Genomic DNA, 16,482 nt, shown 5'->3' on the forward strand with positions numbered 1-16,482 from the left:
CCCTAGGACTGCACAGATCCAGCACAGGTATAGGTCTGACAGGGTGTGTTTTCCGGAGTCCACCCTCACTATAATTAAAAAGGGGTTTTCATAAGTAAAAAAAAAAAAAAAAAATAAAATAAAAAAACAACCCACTACACTGGTTTGGTTTTACTCCCTAAGTACCATGAAAACTCCATAGTTTCGGTTATTGCAAATCTAAAGTACTAGAAAATATTAACCTTCCTGCAGCAAACTAAGGCATACTCTGAAGTAAAACAGCGTTCCTATTGACATATCACTGAAAGCTGTTGGCATCTTTTCTCCCAAAAAAGTCTTTGAAGTCTTTATAATGATACCTGTTTTTTCCACTGACAATGACAATAAAAGTAATTTACAGTATTTCTTTTTCTTTCCTGGCTCTCTTTCAAATGCTGTGTAGAACAAATATTTCTTTATCAGAAGGCAGAATCACTGAAAATAATCAGGTTGAAGAAGACAAAAAATGGAATATTCATAAGATGTTTGCATTTGACATGATCATACAGCTTCTAGTATTACTGCTTTTAAACACCAACATATTCTGGTTCAGCCTGTCATTCATTTCCTAATTCCATATAAAAATAATTATACCCATTGACAAATAATGTTCAGACCTTTTTTCATTAATTGATGATACATGATGTCCATCGTATCCTCTCATAGGAAGTTCAATGCAGAAGGCCAGTATATATACCCTAATGCAAAAGTCCCGAGAATGCTCTGTGTAGGTGGAAACAACTTCATCCAGCTTTTAACTCTTAAATGTGGCAACTAAGTTTGAAACCCAGAAGTCTGAAGCAAGTTGTATACTTAATGAGGGAATGCTCAGACCGTGATTCAATTAATTTAGAATAACATCTTCTTTAAAATAAGTTCTAAAGTCAGATAAATAAATCTGAATGGTAAAGCTTTGTACATATAAAAAAGGTCAGGATTTAGGGTAGAGGCAAAAGGCAGCTGTTGTTGACCATGCTTCATCTCTTGTAGTCCTGGCAAAGTCTTGGGACTAAATATTCCTGCTGATTATCTCTGATATTGGATTCAGTTCAATTTTATTATGAGCATTTACTCATTAATGTGGCTGTAAAGTTTTGCTGACCCCTAAAAAATAGCACAGGATGTTGGTGAAATAATTTAGAACTCAGTAGACAGAAATGCATTAGCAGTAAGACCAAAAATATTACAGCAAAAGCAAAGTGGTGAAATGTATTCCAGTCTTGTGTTTCCAAACACAGATCTATAGTTTCATCTATGGCCCAGCTTCCTTCTGAATGCCAGGTATATTATTTGCAGATCAGATCTGGGAAAAACTGAAATATCATATTTGGAAAAACTATAGAACAGGGAGCTTAAGGTCAAGGCCTTCAAAATAGTTCAATAACTTTGTTCCCTTTTTCCAGACTCAGTTTATTGGCTTCATTTTCTGCAATGGAAGGAGGCATCTAAAAAAATTAGAACTTTAAAAATGTGTCCTAAATAGCTTTCCATGGTGACAAATCCTTCATAACTTCTAACACGGAACCCAAAACTCCTTACTACCAGCAAAGAATAGTAAAAACATAAGGAAAAGTAGAGCAAGGGACCCTGTTATATTTACCTATGCAGAATAATAAAGCTGTTGGCACCCTCAGTTTGGAAGGCTGTTCAGCCAAGCTCTTAAACCTATATGCCAAAACCACTGCATGTCTTCCGTAATAGGAGACTGAAGACCAAAGGGTAATCTTGGAACAAACATCTACACTTTTCTGCTGGGGCTCACAAAAATCCCACTTCCTCTCATTCTCCTTGAAACCCTGTAGACAGTTGTGTTAGCTGTTAACAACAAAAGCAGCAGTAACTTGTCAAGAAGGACTTCCTACCTTAATTCCTCAGGTCTCTGAGATGAGAGAGAAATGGGGGGAAAAGGGAAATAAGCTCTTGAACTCTAGCAAGACTGAAAAGAACTGGTTTTTAAAGTATATAGATACCTAGAAATGGTCACAAGTACCTGGTAGGATTCATGAATCATACTCCATGTGAAATCAAGTAGGTAATTAGAAACAACAACAAAAATAATCCTATTTGAGACCTACTCAATCTAAGAGGCATGCAAATGACCAGGATGTTAGCACCTATGGGTGATACCCATAGCAGGACAAACTGCTTTCAGCTACTCTGCTGAAAACCTGGGGTCACTCCGCTGTGGTCACATGTGGTGATGGCTTTTCTGGAAGATCTTTTCACAACAGCTAATGCCATTAAAATCGGGCAGGAGGCATCAGCATGTATTTTAGCTCTACTGTCCTTTTGATCTGCTGGGATTTGCATGATCAAGGGTTAGTACTTAAACTGGAGGGTCTGTTTCATCAATGAAGGGAAAAGAAGCAAGCACTATAACCAAGTCCTTTCAAGGCCTGTTGCCTCAGAGCATAATTTACAATTTGAAATGAAGAGATATGAATAACAAAATAAAACTTCACTGACATACTGCTGGCTGCAATTCCCAGAAACACATCTTCCCCCTGGATTCCCCCTCCACCCCCGCCTTTTTTCCTTTCATTTTATAACTCCCAAGACACAAGATATGAAGAAAATCTTTAAATCTTTCCTAGGGCTTTACTCAGGATAAGCCTACACTGCTGCCTGCAGTTGTGTGAATACACTGGATGTTGCTGTAAACGAGACAGGTTAGATCCTCAACTCAATCACCTTGCAGCAACACAATACCCAGTGTGAGCTGATTCTCTCCACTTCTTCAGCTTACAGAGGGATTAACGCTAAGCAAACAAACACTTCTCTGGTTGGGAATACACGAGGAGGAAGTGCAGTGGTGTGTTTCACCAAAACTGCCAAACAAAAATGACAGGTGGCTTTTATTCCTTCTTTTAATTCAAATAGAGACAGAATCATGAGTACTACCATAATGAAGGCATCTAGGAATAGGAAGGGGAATTACAGCCATCTGTAGCTGAGATTGGCAAAGTCAAACACTTGTATTTCATTTATTAATTTGTTTAATATTCAATTGTCTTTAGTTAACCCAGAGAGGACTAGGCTACTTGGTAGCAACATTGTGTTAGATTCTTTGCTAAAAATATGCCCAAATTGGACTGACCTGCCATGAAAAGGTTAATACTTGCTTTTGAAAACTGAAATTAAAAGGTCCTATAGGTGTTTATAATAGATACAATATCTAAACAGACATTAACTCTTTGACTTTTTAAAGATACAGAAAAGCTTCAGCTGTCAGCCATTTCTATTGTAAGGAAAAGTGGGTCAGCAAATACATACAGAACAGCTGAATACCATAGCTGGTTTCTGATATATATTGTAAAAATAAAATGAGAAATAAACACAGAGCAGACTGAAATTCTACAGTTCTTTCCACATATGCATAGAGACACATTGTCAGTGAAAAGTCAGAGTTAAAAGCAGTTTCAGGATGTGTTCTGGCTCCAGAGTCCCCAAGCAAATTTTAACAAGGACACATTTTCTATTATATACGTGTTCTTCCCTCCTCTATAAATTCCTGAGATACCCAGACTAAAAACAGGATGTTGTGTGAATAATTACAGAAAATGATGTGGAAAACTGAATGAACACAAGGTCAAATGGAAAAGTGAAATGTACTGAAAAAGTACAGAAGAGCTATGTTCTTTCTGGTATTACTTACACGTGTGATTGATGAAATTTGAAGTGGAAAAATGGTCTCATGTTTGGAATGATGGACATAGATTTTGACAACTGAACTCAGTTCTCTTGACTTCCTGGTTAACCTGAAGTTAATTCACTTTAGTTACCTGAATGATACAGATATTGCTCCTGTCATTTCTGGTTCATACTTAAATTGTAAACTCTTCAAGGCAGAGCTCTTCTCACATTATGAATGTGCTCAGCAGCTGACACAGAGGGGTCTCTGGCTCCTGGTCTACAAATGCAGTGTCATCAGGCAAAACATCCCATTTCTTTCCTTCCTTTCCCCCAGCTGAAACCAGAGAATTGGCTTGCTCCTCTTTGCTGCCTGAGGACTGAATCCTCCCTTATTGTACAGAAGCAATGGAAAAAAAATCCCATATCTCTTTATATACACATTCCCAAGGTTAGCCCTCACCAGTGAACAAAAAGATACTTAGATTCATAAAATATAGTTACAAGGGACCTATGGAAATCATCTGGTCCACCTGCTCTTCTCAAAGCAGGGCCAAGCTCCAAGCCAGATCAGGCTGCTCTGGGTTTCACCCAGCCCAATTTTCCCTTACTATTAGAATTCATAATCATTGTTTGTGTGTTGACCTTTTGGTGTTGGCGGTCTTTTTTTTTTTAATTTTTTTTTTTTATTTTTTACTTCTTGGTAGGAGCTCTTAAATCTTTGCTCTCAGCTAGGATTGGCTTTACACTGAATTTTCTTGTGATTTTAAAGCCGACTGAAAGCTAAGAGAAAGTTGACACAGTCAACTGTATTTTTCTCTCTCTCAATATTTTTCATTTTGTTGTGTAATGTCAATGAAAATTTCATATAAGAAACTGTTTCCACATCCAGAAATAGTGACTTCAGTCTTCATCCTTATATTCTTAGTCTTTTTCTCATTTTTCATGCTTTTCAAATGAGTCATGTTAATTTGTAAAAAGTCAATTGATACAAAGGTAATGGGGTTTTGAGAAAGCTGTTAACACTAATTTGCTTAATTAACAAATCATGTATAAAATCATGCTCACTATAAACACTGCTGTGGAGCAAATGCAATCCATTAAGATTCATAGGAAGGCATCTTGTTCAGCTTTGTCACAAAGGTTTAACTGCTGATGAGCAGAGTTTGAATCCTGAAAGCTGGAAAAATGCAGTTTTCTCTTGTACATCCATTAAACTCTCCCAGACTGCTCCTTGGGCTGCTGTCAACTGCTCTCATCTACCCTGTTGTCCTGTGTAGCTAAAGGGGATGTGTCATATCACAGAATACCATAAATTAACAATGCAGCATTTGGAAGTTTGAGGCGAGTATGCTGCTTGTGGGACAGGAATGGAACTGTTAGGAATGGTAATAAAATCAAACAGCAGGGTGTTGTCAAGGCATGGTGAAATGGAAGATGGGGCAAGGGAGAAAAGTACAGCACACCATAACCAGTTTCTCTGGTCACAGAAGAAAAGAATTTCCTCAAATCGTTACCACAGATGTAAAGTAGATATTTTATTCTAGTGAACCATCTCTGCATTGATGAACCAGTTTACAAAACCCAGCAGTTTCAGCTTATCAGTGCCTTTCTCAGTCTGCTAGGTAAGCATGACAGCTCTGCCAGGGAGTCAGTGAGTTACTGGCCAGGGTGGGGACTGGTCAGAAGCCAGGAACACATTAGAGATTTTCCATTCACCAGGCTGGATTTACTTCTTTTAGAGTGATATTGCTGTAATGGAATGAAGCTGCTCTGATTTATTCTATGAAAGAAATTACTTTTCTTTCAGCTTCCTTTTGCATTTGATTTAGTGCAACAGTTAGCTGCTGTCCTCTATGATACTGAGTGTTCATTAGCTTGCAATAACCACTATAGTAGTTGACAGGTTTCAGATCTTGCTGTGCCAAACTTAGACCCAGACTTCCAAGGTTTCCATCCTTGAGTTTTCAGAGACTCCATTATTCAGTTTTGACCAAAGGCAGGATCATCCTTCACAGTTATATGACAACTATGAGGCTTTAGACATGAAAAGAGATGAATTAAATTTCATTCTATGGAGGACACTTTGTAACAAAGACAAAGGACAGGTAAATTGTATAGTGATGCAAAACTGGGCAGTTCTCACAAATATAGTTCCTAAATAACCATTTAAGACTTCTTAAAGATATCTGCAAATATATAGTAAGCTATTTGCAATAAATTATTTAAATTATCATGGCATCTGTGATACTCAATATAAAAATGAGCTTTTACTCTTTTTTTGCCAAAAAATATTTTAAAAATTCCCCCGGTCAAGGGTGTGCAAACTGTTCTGTACTACATGAACTTGCTCTTATACATTAACAGCTGTGTTCATTTTACTGTATATTTACAGTCATCAGACAGAGCAGGGAAACATGAGGAGGGCTTTATCTAGTCAGCTTTGAGAAGCACAAAATTTCCTGAAACTCACTGCACATCATTTATTATAACCCATATAGCAGGCAGTCAAGGTCATGAGCATGTTCTAGCAAAAGTTTGGTGAAGGCCATACCATTCGAGCTTCCTGAATATTGTTATTGCTTCTTTAAAAAGAAACCTGACGCCTCTTGAGATGAGTTTGTCAGATACTGCCCTTTTCTCAAATGGAAGTCTTTCTGCATAAGCTGTATCAGTCCCCATGAGTCTGTTTCATCAGTTCCTCTGGGACAGCACACATGAAGCCAAGAGAGGATGGAGGCAGGGTTCTTGGAATCTGGGACATTGCCTAGAAAAGCCATGAACGCAACTAAGCCAAAGTCATAATGTTAGACGAGGGCTCACTACACATCTGGTTTCTGACTGCCAGCCATCTGTTAAGTGGATTGGGTGTTGGCTGGAAAACCCCAGATATCAAGAGAAAAACAAAGGGCTGTGAATTGGGAAAAGACAAGTGAGAAGTGAAAAGGCAATAAAAGAGGGAAAAGGTGAATGATGGAAAGTTTATGAAGATCACACTGACATTTTACCAAACCTTTATCCAGTCAGCTATAATTCTGAAGGAGCCAATTGGGTGCAAAATTCTCCTCTCAGAGAAAAGACAACTTTGAACAAAATTATTAAAATCTTGGGAGACGCTGCTAAGAAAAACAGTAGTGACTGTATATTATACAATATGACCAGGAAAAATTAATACAAATTATCCCTTCAGAAATTCTGTTCTACTGCACTTTACAGAAGTTTTACAGGAAAAATCTAATCCAAGTTGAAAACATATGGAAATGCCAGTGTGCCTACATGTGTGTATGTATAAATATATATCCATCACCCTGCAGTTTCACTGAAACTGTATTGAATTACACCAGCCAAAGAGCTGGCTGCCTAAAATGAAAGGGTTATAAAATACAGCCATATTCCAGAGGAAAATTACTATCAATATACAGCTTCTGTGTGATACTAGTTTCATTGATTTTTGACAATAGTCTGTGTATGAATGAGCTGTAGTTAATAGCAAAGGAAGTTTTAACTCTCCCTCTCATAAGTATTGCTTATTTGTTACAACACCCAGCTACTGAGTGTGGGGCATCTTCAGCTGCTGGCTGCCATGGAACCCAATCACAGAGCTCTGTGTGCCATGTCTCACAAATTGTTTGGGAAATTAATACAGTGTGCATGTGCATGTGGTTGTGTGAAAGAATGGCAAGCCTGACTAAAATTCAGATAAATCTCTGAAGAACACCTGCAGATGCTCACCCATGGTATACCAGGCAGACAGGCATGCAGAGAAATTGTAACATGGCACTCATTTGCTCAGAGTCTGTATCTCTGTATGTGGAAGCTTGCTAGTGGTGTGAGATTTGTATAACATTCTCTGTAGATCCTTCATTAAAGCATATTTAGTGATTGATTAATTTGTTAACACAAATTAACAGAATTATCTTATGACTCCATATTGTTCCCTAAGAAAGCTAAACATTAGTAAACTTGAATATGACAGTAAAACTTTAAGAGGCACAGTACCAGCTGAATTCCTCCTCCTTCAGATCAGATCCTGCAGAATGACTAAACACTATTCTGCTCACTTTATGTAAATGAAGGAGATGGGAAGCTAAACCTTAAGCAATTTAATAATGTCTTGATTGTATGTAATTTAGGATTAACTAACCCTGATTAAGCAAGACCTTACAAATACATCAACAGCCTGCAATTAGCATGCTGTTGGTAAACAGAATTACAACTTTTGTTTCTCACTATATGTAACATGAATAAGTGTTTGTTATACTTCTGCTTGCAATACCTAGTAGTCAAAATCATGAAATCTGATGGATTTTTAGCACTTCTGATGTGTCCTCAGAAAAGTATTGTGAAGAAAAAAAAAGGTAGTATTTCTAAAAATTTCTTAGTGTATATATTTGATAGGTTATACTACACAGTCCTCAATAAATCACACCACCAAGCAGAACTCTGGAGAAGTAGTTCACAATTAACTTTCCAGCAGCACCTTTGGAACGAAGGACCACAACTTGGAAACCAAAGTAGTAAAAGAAAAGATGCTCTCACAAGGTGCCTGTAAGCTGGCTTTGTCCTGTTAAAAGAGACATCTGCTTCACACTGCTTGGAGAACCATATGGGATAAGAATACAGGATTGCCCATTCAAGACTACTGGAGCAGGGCTCTTCAATCTCCTTCCCAGAAAAACCCAAAGCCCATTCCCAAAGAAAGCTGCACCCAGGTGGATGCTGCTGCACTGGTGCCAGTGCACCCAAGTGCTTCTCTGACAGGAGCTGCCACCAATGACACTTTAATTCCCAAAGTGCTCCACATCCAGCCTTCCAGCTGTCCTCCTTGAGTGTTGCAAGTCTGTTCACACACCCTTTCGCACTGTCTTTCTACCAGCTGAACAAATGACTGACCTGACCCTCCCCAGCTGTGCTGCACAGCTTTTTAGCTCTCCTTATCTCTGCCTGCTGAACCACTCACTTGAATGCTCTTGTCTCAGGCAAAAGGAACTGAGGTTAGCAAGGACCAGCTGTTTAAAGTGCTTCAGAAAATTCGGATCATTTTAACTTAAATGGGTGAAGAAGCAATTCTTACAAGCAATTGAGCTTGCCAATCACCAAAGAATTTTTGGGTAGAAGTTTTAAGGAAGTTGTATTGGCACCTTATGAAAATGTCATGGGACACTTCCCAGCTACAAGAAAAATGGGTAGAAAGCAAGGTACTGGAATTCCAGAAGGAGAGCCAAAAGCAAAAGTCCTGACAACAACATATAATTTTTCCTTTTTAAGCACCTGACTCCTTTCCTCAGAAGCACTCTGTTCTGCTAAGCACAGCCTGAATTGCTGGGAATGAATGACAATACATTCCCCCCAGTTAGACTCTTGCTTTCTGGAATACTCATTTTCTATCCAGAGGCATTCTAATCATGAACACAATTAGCTCAGGAATAAAGATGCAAATCATTATACCTAATTTCAGTTATTGGTGTCTTTACTATCCCTCTTGTTAGTTAGGTGCAGTTCTTAGATGATGTCTTCACTTCATAGAGGTCATCTTCTTTTGACATTAAAATGATGGTGATAAGGACCAGTCTGTAAAAAACTGATTATCAAAAAGAATCACAAAGATCAGTAAAACCAATAGAAGCTCATCTGATAACTCCACTGGGATTAGAGCTAGGTGGAAAATTTTCATTTTCCAATAATACTTTTGAGAGAAAAACTGGTCCTTGGTTTGCTTTTTTTTTTTTTAATAAAGCATTATTTAATTTTAATGAGAATTTAACCTTTTTTTCTTCTCCTTGGTTTTTGAGGTTTTTTTTTTTTGTTCCCTAAGGGAGTAATCACTTAGCATGATGTATACATCATAGTATCTGGGGTTTGCTGACTTTCCTAAGTGTTTACCAGGAAGTTTACTTGGCCAAGGGCCTTTGTCACTTCCCCTTTTTTGGATTTGAATGATCAATAGCTAAAGCAAAAGAGAAGAACTTCATGTTTCCCAGTATATTAAGGAAGGGGCCTCACAAAGTTCTACTGTGAGGCATCAGATGTAGGGAAGGGAGTAAAAGGTCATGAAGAATTATGAGTTCACAGCTGGCTGTGTCAAGAATGCATGACACCTGAAGATTTTATTAATAACTTCAGAAAACATTATGATAAACTTTAATAAGGGAAAGAATTACCTATCTTGAAAAGAATAATCCCAAAATATCCCTACTTCTCCAAAGGATTCTTTGGTCTACTAGCACAAACTTTCAGGAGCAGCACATTTCAATTTCCTACATCTTCTCCACAGGATACAGACAAGCTAGCCTCTTAGCATTTAAGCTCCGACTAAAAAACAACCCAAAACAATCAGGGGAAAATAAAAGTGGAAGTGGGGGAAGGAGAATAAAAGGAGAATCTGCCTAATCGGCTTCCTGGCTTTGGCCACCAACCAATAGTCACTCAGTGGTCTTGCATCTAAATGGACGATAAACAGATTTTAACAATTGCATGTGGTCAGCCTCATGCCAGATACAGAACTGACTGGTGCCAGTGCCCGTGCACTGCTCTCAAACAGACAGCTGAGAAGCTGAGGGAGCTCTGCTCTCATAGGGAAATTTGGCAGCCTGTCAGCTGTACAATCTCCAGTACTTACAGGAATCTGTAAGCTCACATTGTCAGAACCCCATCATTACAGGCCCATACCACATGGAGACTACTGCTTTCCTTGGTCTAAGATACAGACATAGAAGATTCATTATCTGGACACCTATTATAGCTAATTCAGAATCTGGATATCATAAAAAAAGACTCAAATTTTTCCCCTAAAAAAATCTTAATTGTTAAAAGCAGTTATTTAACTCTTGAATTTCTTTTCTGCATATATTGTAAGAAGACATAGAATAGTTCTCACTGAAAAAAACACAAACCCCATACATAGTCCCAACTTTTATCTTTTCCTTTTCTGGTGTTTTCTAGATCTTCGCTGAATTTCTTTTTTTCCTTTGGAACGCACAAGAGAGTAGAACGTGTGTTCAGTATGGCAGATCAAAGAAAACTGTATGAAGTGGTTTTTATTTCCTTATATAGCTTGTGCAGTGTGTAACAAACAGTAAATTTTGCCTGGATCCAGAATATATCACATTAGAGCAATATCTTCCCTGTTCTCTCCATTCCCAAAATGACAGTGTGGCATGGAAGACTCTGGTAGTTTTACCCTTTCCTTTCCACATTTTATGCAAGCTGAAAACACATTACAATTTGTACACTGATAAGTAATCCTAATAAATAAGGCTGGCTTTCAGCCTGGCTAGAAAGCAGTATTTTCTAGTTAGAAAAGATTGTAGAATGGATTTGAAAGGTTAAACTCCTAGATATAACTCTTGCAAATGTGGATCCTGTTGTGCACAGATTCCCAAGTATCCCAAATAATTCATGGAAACAGGGAAGAAGGGGAAAATCTGACTTTGAAAGTCACAACATATTTGGATACAGAAAATGCACAAGAAGAAATCTAAAGCATCTTTCCAAACAGCAGAACACGGCACAAAGATGAAGCTGAGGCTCTGTTCAGAGCTTTGCAGTGTATCTAACTTAACAGCAGCTCAGACAGCTTGTGTTGTGGTATTAAAAGGGCTTCATTGGGAATACAGAAATCACTGCTCTCCCTCTGCCTCCACCCGTGGGACCCTAATGAATTCATTTGCTATTAATTTCAAGAGGTCACCAAAAAGCTAAGTAACCACCATGACTGTGGTGTGAAGAGGCCTGCAAGGAAGCTTTTACAAATTCCCTGATGACACCCAGGACAAGCTATCAAATGCTGCTCAAGACACTGTAAAGTACTGATACCTACATTCTGACCTGCTTCAATTCATTAGCTGTTTTACTTCCTCCAGTACTGCATTGCATGGGGTGGGGGGGAAGCATCAGCAACAGCAGGGGGGGAAAACTGACTAAAAAGCAGGAAGCCTTCCAAGCAGTGAAAATATTTGTTTGTTGGGTTTTGGTGTTTTTTTGTTGAAGTTGAAGGAATAGCACAAACAAGCATTGCAGAGCATTGTGGGTCAGGGAGGAAAGGGGCAGCACCCTCCAGCAAACTGAAGCAAGAGAAAAAGATGGATATTCTCTTTCTTTAAGTCATCCTTCACAAGCACACAGGCTACTGCAGCTGTCCGACTGTGCTAAACAGCTTGCTCTACACAAGATCATGTTCTCCTTTGAGGACCTTTGCAGTGCCTCAGCCTCCTAAGGTGAAGTGTCGGTTAGTATATCTACCTTCTTGTGCAGTGTCTCAAGATCTATTGAACTACCATTGTTTCTTTTCACAGTAACCCACAGAGACAAGTACCTCTCCCCTCTACAGATCTGCAGGCCCTTTCATAGATGTCGAGTAAGCTTATTCCATGTACAGTGTTACCTTTCTTTTAATAGAAATATTTATAACTTTGTAGTGTCTGTATAAGTTGTCCATATTTTGTTAAAAGTGTTCTTTGTAGTGTTTCAGTACAGTCCCAAGTGTTATAAAGTATGAAAACATCCCGCTATAAGTCTGTCGTGATTTGAGAGGAAGTAAGTTTTCTGAGATATGCTGTGGTCACCAATAAGTGTTCAGATTTTAATATTGCCACCTGGTGTAGCCACCGGAGACAATAGATACACCTCTGAGAACACAGGGGTTAAAAAGCAGAGCACTCCCGTGAGAAGTTCTCTTAGATTCTGGCAGGGAAAGAGTTCAGATCTCTCCCCCGTCCAGCTGCTGCTGCTGGGAGGGGGAAGCCAGGCAGCCGGGTGAGGTAGGCCAGAGCCTTAGACAGAGATGGGAGGTGAAGAGGCCCCGGCATGGAAGAGTTGGAGAAGCACCAAGAAGCACCGGGCAGCGCCCCCAGGAGAGAGAGAGAGAGAGTACAAGCCTGTGCCTGTGACTACTACCTTGAAACTTGATAACATGTGCCGGCAGCACGGTCGAGAAAGAGAAGAAGGGGGAGGTGCAGTGAGAAGATGTCCGGCTGCTGTGGGAGTGTCCGGGCGGTCAGAGCCCGAGCTTTTAACCCTTTTTTTGGACAATGAAAACTTTGCAGAACATTAACCTTTTCTAAAAGAGAGATAGAGATGAAATAGAATAAAGAAATTTGCAGGAGTGAAGGTCTAAGCAAGTGAAAGATGCAAAAGAGTAGAGAAGAATCTTAAGTGAGAAGCAATGATAGAGTGGCTTTTAGCTAGACTTTTTCTTGTATAGCCATGGACAGAACCATGTTTTCTGTGATACAGAGACTGCATCCAAAGAGAGGCAATGGCTCAGAGCCAAGAGAGTTCAGTGTTGAGACCCCTCAGCCCCAGGGAGTGAAATTTGTGGGGGACAGGCGTCCCAAAAGTGAGACTGTGCTCTTTTTAGAACGAGACAAAGTATCTTTAAAAGGACGACCCTAGAAGTAGCTCTGGTCCGTGTTCAGTAGTGAGAGCACTGGACATGGAAGGAAGAAGTCACGATGGCAAATGTTCTCCAGGCAGTGCCACGAGTGACATGGAAACATACAAAGGTTCAACGGTGTTTCCTGGAGAAGCCTATAGCACAAGAAAGACTCCTCTCCTCTTGATGAACTGAGAATTGATTATCTAAAAGGTAGTGATAGACCGAGTGATTTAGAAGATAGATGTTTTGGAAATTTGGTGGGAGGAGGAGAAAATGGTTTTAGAAAGTTTTCATTTTCCCTGTGTGTTTCTTGTTACTTAGAATTGTAGTTTAGTTAATAAAGTTTTCTTTTCTTTATTTCTAAGTGAGAGCCTGCTTTGTTTATTCCTGGTCACATCTCACAGTAAACCAAAGAGAATGTATTTTCATAGAGGCACTGGCATTGCACCAGCCTCAAACCACGACAAAGTCACAGCAACTGAACTCCCACGGATCATTTTTGGACACAACAGCACATTGCCATCACCCTCAAACAAAATATTTTTAAAGGTAATCAGACAGCCAAACTAGGAAAAATCCCCAAAACTGCCCATGCCATTTCCCCCCTGTAGAATTACTCACTATGCATCTCACAGAAAACAAACTCTTAAAGAGAGCGTGAAGCGCTGAAAGGAACCCTGTGTCTGGGGAACTGGAAGCTACACTTAAATGGATGGCCAGAGATTTTAAGAAGAGTTCATAAAACATTTCCATATAGTAAGTAAAGCAAAAGCCACCCACACCCGGTTTCTCATGCCAAGAGTAGAAGGCCACAGGAGGTTGTTTCTGAGGTGTTATTTATATTGGATTTTAAAATGGTCTGAGGGGACAGAGGGTTGAGCTATCAATTATGTAACTGTAAACGAAGAACCTTTGGGAAGGGAAGCAGAAAATTGTATACTTAGAGAATGAGCAAGGCATTTAGGAGAGGTTCAAGGTTAACTCCTTCCTTTGCTCCTCTGTGTTCTGTCAGGCATTTACATCACTGTACAAAGCCCAGGGAATAGTTCTGGGGCCACAGGAAAGTAATTCCTAAAATTGTGATTTGCTCATTACCTCGAGGGATGCAGCAGGAGCTGTTGCAGGAGGAAGGGAAGGACAAATACAGCCCCTAGCCCACTGGAGACCATGTTGTAGCCACCGCAACTCAACTGCCATGAGCTTTGTATAAGGCTCTCGTAAGTCTTGCTGTCAAGGGGCCTCAGACTACTGGTCACTGTCTCACTGCCAGTACTGCTGGAAATGTGAAAAAAAAGTGCACAGCTGTTGTGTAAATGGGAAATCTGGTCAGAAATTTAAACAGAAACTAGCCTGTGTGAGTATGTCTGTGCAATAGGAAAAAGAGAGCAACATGGTAAGTCTTCCTTCCCAACAGTGAATTCACACTGTAAAGTAGAGCTATCTTGTAGTTTCTCAAAAGCTGAGACAAGTCCACACAAAGAGTTTTTCTTGGATGCACCTTGTGGCTACTAGAAATATTTAACAGGGTTTTTTTAGACACAGATGCAGGAAGCAGTGGGATGGATTGCAAACCTTCCTTCTCCCACTTCCCTATTTTGTTTCTAATATCTAGCCTAAAACTTAAGATGTGCTTTTCTACCCTGAAGCATTGTCCTGAGCACCTCAACCATTTCTTTCAGTTGATTAAATTCTGCTTCTGCCCTTATCTAGAAGCACTCCAGTTTAGCCAGGGCTTTATAACTTGCTGCTGAGGTAGCAGGCAGCTGGCTAGGCAGGGAAACTATCCCACCTCCTTCCCACTTTCTTCCTCAGCCAAGCTACAGGAAAAAGAACATAGTCCTACTCTAGCATTTCCAGCCGGAAAGTCTGAGACTATCAAAGTACCACTCGCCTCAGCTCAAAGCTCAGGAAAATCCCCACAGACACTTCAACAGACCCTCTACAGAGGGAATAAACTGTGAGAACACTCAGCAGACAGCACAGTTTAGACAGCCACAAATTTCAGAAGGCTTCAACCCATACAGAGTAACACCACACCACTTCAGAAGGCTTCAGGTGTTTGCCCTTCTTGTTCTTTAGCCCAGCCTTTTATAACCTCATGTTGATGCATTGCACCTCTGTGCCCTCTGTTCCCTTTGGTGATTGGGCAATGCCCCTGGACACTCCTTGGCTCATTACCTTTAATGCTGTTCACCTGCTTCTCACAGCTGTGGCCCATTGGGGATGAGGCTCTGCCACAGCCCCACTCCTAATCACCACAAACTGTGTGCCTACAAGCAGATTTATGTCCATTTCCTGCAGGACAGTAGTCAGGGCAGAAAAGATATGGAGCCTTGACATACACAGAGAGAGAGAGAGAGAGAGAGAGAGAAGGTGAGGGTGAGGGTGAGGGTGAGGGTGAGGGTGAGGGTGAGGGTGAGGGTGAGGGTGAGGAGATAGAGTCTCTGGGTTGTAGGTTCAGATGTTAGGATGTTGTAAGGATAACACTGCACGGTTAAGACAACAACTTCAGAGCCTGCACAAGGTGATACAGCAAGTTAGGACAAAAGGCACTTGTTGGATTCTTCCTCTTTGAGTTGGAAGATGCTCTCACTCTGTGTTTGTTTGTTTTGAAACTATTGCACAAGAGGGGCATGGATCATGGAAAGGTGATGCTTGTCCTCCTCTATATTCTGGAAACTGCTTAACACTCTTCTGCCTTATATTAATGAAAGTACGAGGCCTGACATAGACATGAAAATGATTACTTCAGGTAATGCTCATGGGAAATTAAGTGATGAGTTCAAAACAAATATATATTTTTCTCTCCAGCTGGTTGATTTTAATTTTTCCCTGTTGAAGAATATGAGGAGTACTGTAGACATGCATTTTTAATTGAAATCAATGATCTAGTGTTTCAAGCTAGCATCTAACTCAGAACCCAGTAAAGTCAATGGCAGTCTTTCCATTCATTACAGTGGGCTTTGGATGAAATCCATGCAGCTGAAAGTGATGACTTGCACTTTCATATGCAGTCAGTGCCTGTAGTTTTTAAAGGTATTATTTTCTTGCTATGTCTCTTTAAAATGCTGTTTATTTGCCATGGTGTTGTGTAATACCTAGATATATTAGTTTTAACATGGCTCTCCATTTTAAAACTCAAATTATTACATTTCTTATATGAGTAATTTTTATGAAATCAAATAATATAATTTATCAGAAAATGAATGCTGTTTTTCTTTAGTTTTCATCATTATAGAAAAATAGTTCTTTTGTTGAAAGGTTATGTTTCACTGAATGTTTGATAATATTTGTTTCCAACTGTATCATTATAATTAATAATAGTGATCACCTTTCTACAAGGTATTCTAATTATATACAACCTCCAACATATTCAGTATGCCAATTCTTTGATCATCTAGACCACAACATGCCATTGCAGACTAATTACTTTTCACTCCCGCATGGGCATTGCATTC

Source organism: Camarhynchus parvulus, chromosome 7, assembly GCF_901933205.1.
Source record: "Camarhynchus parvulus chromosome 7, STF_HiC, whole genome shotgun sequence".
In the NCBI taxonomy this organism is placed as follows: Eukaryota; Metazoa; Chordata; class Aves; order Passeriformes; family Thraupidae; genus Camarhynchus; species Camarhynchus parvulus.